Below are 9002 nucleotides of genomic sequence, written 5' to 3' on the forward strand. Positions count from 1 at the left end.
TTGTACCTGTTCTCTGTCCTGGAAAGAACGATGCTTCCCACAGCATAGGATTGAGCTACCAATATCAGTGAATATTCAAAAAACCAAGGGGAAGAGACCTGATGAGGGGATGTGCTGGCCTCAAAGGACGCAGGTCAGAATGTAGAGCTGGGAGGGAGCCCAGATCCTCCCTCACCTAATTCCCATATTCAGAGGTATGAGAACTGAGGGGGTCAGGCTAGGAGGCTCACTCCCTTGCAGAATACATGAAAATACTTCCTCAAGAACACACAGCTGCTTAGTGGTAGCAATGGAACTAGAAGCCAAGTCAAAGCGTGCCCCGTGTCACATGCTCCCAATCTGTATGTAGTGTGTATGAGCAAATTCACAGCACCACCGGGAAACCTGTTACCCAGATGCCTTCCTCTCCGCCAACTGGTGTCACCAAACGAGAGCCAACCACATTCGATAACCTATGAACTCACCCGGCACTGCCTGTGTTCCAGGCACTTTGGAGAAGGAATCAAAGCAAGGGCTAGCTGTTCCAGTGCTCAAGAGCTTACAATCTAGTTGGAGAAGCAAGACATTCGTCCCATAGGGTTTACTGAGTGATTACGTGCCAGGCACTGATGCAGGCACCGCTGGAGAGAACTAAACCAGACCTCTCTCTGCTTGCCACCCCACAACGGGGGAGACGGGGCAAAAGCAGACAAATAAGATGGGTCAAGGCGGAGATGATGAAGGCTGATGCGGCGGTGAGCACCTCCACCACTCTCGAAAGACTGGGGTGCCGAACACCATCTCTCCTCTCAGGTGTGATGTGTGAGTTCATGGAGCTCATAACCACAAGGGGAATGGCCTGAGGGCAGAGCTTTCCCAGGGACGAGGAGGCACAGGTTGGCATGGCCCACATATAGGCCAAAGGCCAAAGGAGAAGGTAACCCAGGAGAAGAAGAGTCTGAGTTGACCTCAAAGAGTCAGGCACAAACCAGACCATGCAGAGCCCTTAAGTCCAGGCAGGGGATTTGGACTTTGTGTAGGGGAAAGGGCGTCATCTGACCCTACAGTCACAAAGTCAACCGAATAGAAACCAGCATATGTACCGTGACAAACGCACCTGCCACGTTCAGGGGAGGGACTACGTGGAGGTGACAGACTGGCTGGCGACGGGGCACTGATTCCAGCCACAGGGAGCAAAGCCAAAGGCATCGGAAGTAAAGCGCACGCCTGTCTGACTTTTGCCACGTACAACACGCATTTATTACCGGTTTGGCAGGGAAGGGCAGCTTTTTATGATCCCCTCTCAACTCTACATACAGGGCTTACATATACAGGTCGAATAATTATTTTCACTTTTTGTTAGAGGTGGTAGCACCCGGAAGAGGTTGCATTTGGGAAGAAGAGGTAAGCAGCCTTCTAAAATGTGAGGAGAGCGTGTGCAAAGGCACACTCAGCAGAGGGGCCGTGTGCAGGGCGGGGGGCGGAGGTGGGGGTGAACCCGAGAAGCGGGTGCACTGCCCAAAGTCCACAGCCAGGTTTCCACTGAAATATCCACCTGGGCGTGAGGGGTGAGGTACGTGTGTTCGGATATCATCGTGGCCGTCGCAGAGGCGACTGGGCCACCTGAGGCAGGGTGGAGTCAGTGAGGGCCTCGAGGAAGCAGAGCTGTGATTCAGGATGGAGTCAAGGAGGTCTGAGCTCAGGCAGCTCACAGGTAGTCAGTTCATCGCACCCTCAACCACCGCAATATCCCACTGCTCGCTTCGCGCGGGTCCCCCAAATAACTAGTACACTTTGCACAGCCACTCGGGACTCTTTTTAAAGCACCACCTGGCACTTATTGTCCCCTTTGCTGTTCACGACAACCCTGTGGGGTAGAGAGAGCCTGTCCTTACTCGTGCTTTGCAGGCAGAGAAGGAGGCCAGAGCAGCAGCCCCCCCCCCACCCCCCGCCCCGGGAAGAGCCAGGCCCGGGTCTGTTTGACAGCTAAAGCACATTTGGACTGTCCTCAACAAAGACGACGACTGGCAGAATCTCAGTGGGTGAGACTGACACTAAACTCTACTTTTAAACGAGGGGAGGAGAAAGCCTCTACAATATGCTGGTGTTGCCACAGGGTTTCAGACAACAAGACATGGGTAGCGCGGACACTGGACCACCTTTGACCCCCTTCCCCGGCTTCCTCGCCGACAACCACCCTGACTTCCTTATTCTTTCAAACCCCGAAAATCAAGAGCAAATGTGACAAGCATTAGCAGAAGGTGACTTCGTACATCTGCAACGCCCTCTCTGAGACGATCACCTCACGAGACAGACCTGGAACCACATCCCGTCCCCCTACCACAGATTGGAAACCTAAGCCTCCTAACACTCGTCTGTGGAGACTCCCAGACAAGTCCCTACTTCGCGAGTGCTCATGCTGTCTGCCCCTGTGGTCCCCACGCCCCCAGGGTCACCCCACCTTCCCCCCACACCCCGCCAACCCAAGTCATGAACCTGAACGTATTCCCCAAGCTGCCCTGAAAGAACCAACTTACACGAAAGCCTTGGTGAGCCATATGGATTCCATAAACTATTCCTCTGTAAACATGGGAGTAGGATCGTGATAGGAAACCCAAGGCCTTTGTTCTAGGCCCCTTCTCATTCCCTCAGCACCCAGTCTGGTAGGCTCCAAAGTCTTCCCTTTCCAGCCCTAATGCAGAGCCCCCCAGCCTTCCCATTCCCTCAGCCCAGGGCCACACGTGAAAACCCCACCATCCATGCAAGACGCACCGGGGTCCCCCCCACACAAGGCAGTTGTGGTCTTACGTTACAAATAAAAATAAATACAATAAAGCTTCTAACTTTTATTATCCTATTTTTGCCTCTGTTTATATCCAGAAATACAGGGTTCGCTTTATTTCTTGCCCAAAAAATAAGTCGGCACGTGGAGGTCCACGGCTACAGAAGAACACACAAAGGCTAACAGTCAGATCTTCACTTGGCAAGTCATATTTAACTGTCACTTCTCCTAACTAGGAGAATTAAGGCCTTCCAACTCCAAACCCAAGGGGTCTGCTGAAGGGAACAGGCCTTCGGGGCTCAGGAAATTTTTCTATTGTTTCTCCTGACCAAAGGGCAAGTTGAGATTTCGAGAAGTCAGACAGGAAAGAAAAGTGAGTGGGCTTGAAGGGCCTTTGGAGAAAACATTTGGGGAGAAGACCCAGAAGAGGCGTGACAGGGATTGAAGAAAGAGCAGGACAGAGAAAGGGGTGTTAAAAGTGAGGGAGTCCCTTCATTTCTCCTCAGAACCTAAGAGCCAGATTGTTCATCTGGCTCAGTAAATGTTTGTTCTGCAGAAGCAAGAACACGCCAGATCTGCCCTGAAGGTGGGCAGCGGGTGCAGAGTGGAGGCAAGGAGGGTGAGGCCTTGCGCTTCCCTAACAGGAACTGTCCCTGAGCAAACAGGACCGGGCTACATGTGGGGTGGCGTTTGCCTGGGATGGGCACCGGTACCCATTAATTCACCCGCACAAGCACTGAGCTAGGATTCAATAGCAGTCACTAAATGTCCATCCGGGGCTAAGACAAACCTTGACCTATAAAATGATTTCAAGTTTCTTCCTGAACCGCGAAATTAAACCGTTACACCCTGAATAAGTGAGAAGTGAATTCCCAAGCCATATTATCAATCTCTTGTCTTCTAAAAAGTTTTAAATAAGCTTGGAGTGCTCCCACCACAGCACACACACTCCTCCCCTCTGAGAAGATGTCCCAAAATCTTCCTAAGAATACGAAAAAAGGAACTTCTTGCCTCCGTTCATCTGAGCTTCCATTGTGCCTTCGGGCTTTCTTTCTTTTATATCCCTCTCTGCCCCAGTCTCCACCAACCAGCTTTTCTCTCTGACAAATGTGAATAAAGGAGAACTGACCAAAAAGAGAGGCTAAGAGGACCCTCACGTCTCCAGTGGCAGGGAGCAAGGAGGTCGTGTGTGGCGCCCCCTGGCGGCTCCCTGGATCCTTTCTGAACCAAGAACGCCGAGCCTTGCAAGGCCACAGTGAAAGGGCAACTTTCCTCCTCCCCTCCAACTCAGCACATTCGGTCTTTTTTTTTTTTCCCCCACCCTCAGCCCATCTGTAAACGCTGGTGATTTTCTAAAGGACTTTAATAATATGAATACACTTGGAAAATCAACGAAGAAAAGTCAAGTTTATAAGGTTTAGGTTTCCTGTCCTGAAATACCTAATTATTGCTTCTTGCTTGGATTGTTCACCATGAAAGTTTAGCTTTCAACATCTCTAATGACTTATCCTTACTTTACTCCTCCCTTCCTCCCTCAAAGACCCTAGCAGCAAGAGTCACAAGTTCAAATCACTGTGGGACCAGGCAGGAGACAAAAAGGGGTCCAGCCATTACCTGTGGCAGCCATCACCCAGCAAAGAGGTCCATTTTTGGCCTGTGCACATACATGCCCCAGGCTTCCTGGTCTTCTGGATTTTTCAAGAGAAGTCAGAAACACATATTTTTGTGTGGAATGCCCCAACGTTTAAATGTCTTTAGCCAATTCACACTTTCTTCACATACTCTGTGAATCAACCAACTCATCTCTGCTGCTCGGGTGGACAGGTGGGGTGCCAGCTTACGAATTGCTACTGAGGCCCCTCACGTTGCCTGTGGTTTAGGTGGTTGGGCACCCACACACTTCCCCACCCCAAGGGGGATGAGTTTCCTACGGTAGGAACTGTGGGAGTCCATTCCCACAGAATCATGCAGTTGATATAGGGATCTATTCTGTCTCTCTTTTAAGAGACATTGAAGGATTGTCCTGAAATTGACTACTGATCTTATTTTCATTCAGACTAATGTTTTCGTTAATGTCTTCCTTAGAAAGTTAAGAATCTCACCCCTTTGTCTTTTTTTTTTCAACGTTTTTTTTTTGTTTTTTTTTTTTTTGTTTTTTTTTTTTTTTTGGGACAGAGAGAGACAGAGCATGAACGGGGGAGGGGCAGAGAGAGAGGGAGACACAGAATCGGAAACAGGCTCCAGGCTCCTAGCCATCAGCCCAGAGCCTGATGCGGGGCTCGAACTCACGGACTGCGAGATCGTGACCTGGCTGAAGTCGGACGCTTAACAGACTGTGCCACCCAGGCGCCCCGCCCCTTTGTCTTTTAGAAGGATGGGGAGCAAGGTGGCAGCAAAGGGGTAGATAAGTTTTAGTTCTAAATTACAGCTCCCAAAATACAGGTGTTTGAGGACCACAAAATTCCTCTAATACCATTGTAAGATGAAGGACGAAAGGTTGTCCTTTTCATTTCAGTTCAAGGAATATTGATTCTGCTCTTACTACCACGGGCGTAAGTATGTGCCCAGGACGGCCCCAATCTCAGGGAAGGTCACAGAGTCACAGATGACTTCTGACCCATCCAGCCACCACGCGACCTCATGTCCTACTGGTGCCTTGGGATCCTTTAGAGCTCCTCACCAAGATGACCTGTTAATCTTTTGCTTCTAGAAAACAACTTTTTTATTTATTTATTATTTTTTTAACGTTTATTTATTTTTGAGACAGAGAGGGACAGAGCATGAACGGGGGAGGGTCAGAGAGAGGGAGACACAGAATCTGAAACAGGCTCCAGGCTCCGAGCTGTCAGCACAGAGCCCGACGCGGGGCTCGAACCCACGGACCAAACTCACGGACCGTGAGATCATGACCTGAGCCGAAGTCGGCCGCCTAACCGACTGAGCCACCCAGGTGCCCCGAAAACAACTTTTTTAAATAGTCCCTCCAAATGGAGAAATTGACTGAGGTTTCTGGAATTCACATGTCTCTTATAGAAGTGGTGTCCTCATCTCAGCCAGACCCCAGCAATGAGTGACTCCTTGGCCTGTCACACATCTGCTTTAGATCTGGTGGGGTGCCTAGACCCAAGATGAGAAGCTTTTGAGAGCCCCCAGTCATCCCTGTGGGCTCCCTCCCCTGCATGGGCTACTCTGTGCCTTGCTCAGAATCATGATGTGGTAACTTATTAGGGCAGCAAAAATAGGGTGTTATATCTTGACTGAACACAGATGTGGGCTTTATAAAGTGGACAAAACATTTAAAACACTTAAGTTCATTCACTCACACAAACACTTGGGAGCATACCATTTATATATTAGTTTAAATTCTTAAATATATGACCTTTATCCATGTAACTATTTGATTTTATGAAAGCATTCTCCCATGCATAATCTCATTTGATCCCCACAAAACCCTCTCACGTAGAGGAGACTGATGGGCCCACCGCCATCTTACCAGTCGGGAAAGAGAGGTGAAATGCCTAAGCAGCAGTTACCCAGATGTGACAACAGAGGCCTAAATGTGACCCCCAGGTTTCTGACTCGAGAACTCAGGCTTTCCCCGCTTCACTGGGCAGTCTTTGGACGCAAAAGGTCACCAAGCTTGTTCTTAAACATTTACGAGAAAATGCACTGACCCCGCTTGCAAAGAATGTCTGTCCCATGGTTTGTTGCTTCTCAACAAACACTTTGGAAGCTGAGAGGACAAAACATGAGGGACCACAGGATGTTAAGCCCGTCCTGGAACCTTGGGCACCTCTGCCTTCCTCCTCAAATATCAAAGCAACTATAACCTACGGTGCAAGAGTATCCCCCATTCCTGGGGTTTGAGAAGAGGCATCAGATTCATTAATTCTATAACTAGGGATGTAACCACTTTGCCCAACCCCCATTTGGGGACCCGCCCCCTTCCCATTTAGTAGTCCTTGTGCCCTTGGAGTGGCTGAGCCCCCAGCTGGAGTGGATGCGTGCCCCCCCAGGCCCCACTCTACCCCCATGTTACGGTTATTATTAATGGCCTTAATCCTTCCTATTAATAGAATTGTTACTAGAAATGTTGTCTTGGTAAATTAGGGGAGCATGATTACAAAAATCATGCCTCAAGCTTGTCTGTGCAAAGAAAAAACAACATCTTTCATCTCACCAAAGGAAGGAAGGAACGGAGGCAATATTGGGAGTCAGTCCTTCGTAGAAAGGACAGATTTTATATGAGGACACTTTTGGTTGTGCACGAAAGGGGGATGGGTGGCCAAGCAAGCTTGGGAACCTGTGGGGCATCGTATCTGCCAGTATGTTCTATCAGTAACAGACAAGTACTCTGGATGCACAAAGATTTCTCTCCGAACTATCACCAATAAAGGAGGCCCTAGGCTGAGAGATGAGCTTCTCTGCCCAATAGCATTCATGCAACCATTAGCTCTGCAGCGCGGTGGCCCTTCACCCTCCGCTGAGCCTGCCACCAACAAAGAGTATCAAGTCACCATCCCAAAGAGGGTAAGATCAGGTCAAAATGCATCTGCTACCTAGGATTTCAGGGATGCAAAATTAAATCACAGATCAGTAGAGCTCAAAGGGAGGTTGAGGCCGGCTATTCCAACTCCCTTACTCTACAGGAAACGAGGTCGAGAAGTGTCATGTCTGAGTGAATTGGGCCAGTAACGACTCTAATTGCCATATACATAATCGTGAAATTGGGGCGCAGCCTGTCACAGGGTAAAGAATTAAATTTAAAACACTATATTCCTCTTTTTCCCTGCTTCCTTTCTTTTGTAGATTGTTTTAATTAACTATGTGCCATTCTGCACGTGGCTCATCTCCCTGAAATCTTTGGAGGCCTCATCTTGGCTACCTCCTGGTTGAACCTCAAGGCCTAAGTTCTGGTCATCAGCTATATAGGCCCAGAAACTCAATTTTAAGGTTAGCAAGGGCTAACTTCATGTCTTATCTGTGCATTATGGACTTCTGTACTTCTAAGTCCCCGAGGTTAATAAGCTTAAGGTCCCGGTATGTCTTACTGTCACCCCACGGTCTTAAGGGTCCTGGATCTCAGTCCAGATATTTTTCCACTACCACAGGGTCACCTTCAGAAGCAGCTGATATGATCCAGAAATAAACCCCCCCAATGTTAAAACTAGACAGAATCTAACATAACACCCTCATCTTCATGAGGCAGGAGAGTGCCAGAGAATTTAAGTTCTTGGTCCAAAGTCACACAGCTGGTTAACCACAGAACTCAGTCTGGGACAGGTCTCCTGACTCAGACCACAGTACTTTCTCATGAATCCCATTCCCCCTCCCTACCAGACTGTGTTAGCTACACACTACTTGCCCATCTGCTTAAATTGTTGGACTCTAATGCAAATTTCTATAACCAAAATGCTACTTTTTCATTGACCTTTTTGACAGAAATGGCAAAGCAACGCTGTTAGCCGATTCGACATGATAGAGATGAGCTGGTACATTGAAGGGACATTCAAAGTAACTCAAAACTGGAATGTTACTTCCATATTAATTTCTTATTACAAAATATGAACATTTTATGGGATAAGGATATTTTCCCCACCACATTTTAAAAGATTAATTCATTCAACCGATACTTATTAGCGTACCAGGCACGACTCAAGGTTCCAAAGATACAAGAGTGATCAAAACAGTTTTGAAAATCATTTTTTTCATGCAACCGCATGCTCTTATAGTCCAGTAGGAATCACATTTTTTTTTTTGTTTTCCTAAATTCAAGGTTTTATTGAGGTTTGATTTGCTTGCAAGGCACTGTGAAAAGTACAAAATTCATAGCCTTTGCCCTTTAAAAACTTAAAAGTCCTGGAGGGAAGATAGACAAAGCACACAGTCCCAGAAATAGTTATCAATAAGTGATATGTGACTGGGCCACCAAAGTTAATGGTCTCAAAACGAATCCTTAAAATAATTCAGAGGAGAGGACATCAGAGAGCAAATTTTAGAAGCAACTGGCTTGTCAAGGGAAGACAGAGAGGAGTTCAATATGGAAAAGTCACCGCCAGAAGACATGGTCTAGAAGAGCTAGCTCGTTCATAGAGGGATGGGAAGATGTCACCTCTCTCCCCAGCCCAGCGGGCCAGAGTGGGAAGAAACGCCCGGACCCCTTGCAAGCCTGACTGAGACGCTGCAGATTCAGTCTGTAAAAATCAAGGCTGCCAACGCTTGTAAGCACTCGGCTAACACA

The sequence above is a fragment of the Prionailurus viverrinus genome, chromosome D3 (genome assembly GCF_022837055.1).
Source record: "Prionailurus viverrinus isolate Anna chromosome D3, UM_Priviv_1.0, whole genome shotgun sequence".
NCBI lineage: Eukaryota > Metazoa > Chordata > Mammalia > Carnivora > Felidae > Prionailurus > Prionailurus viverrinus.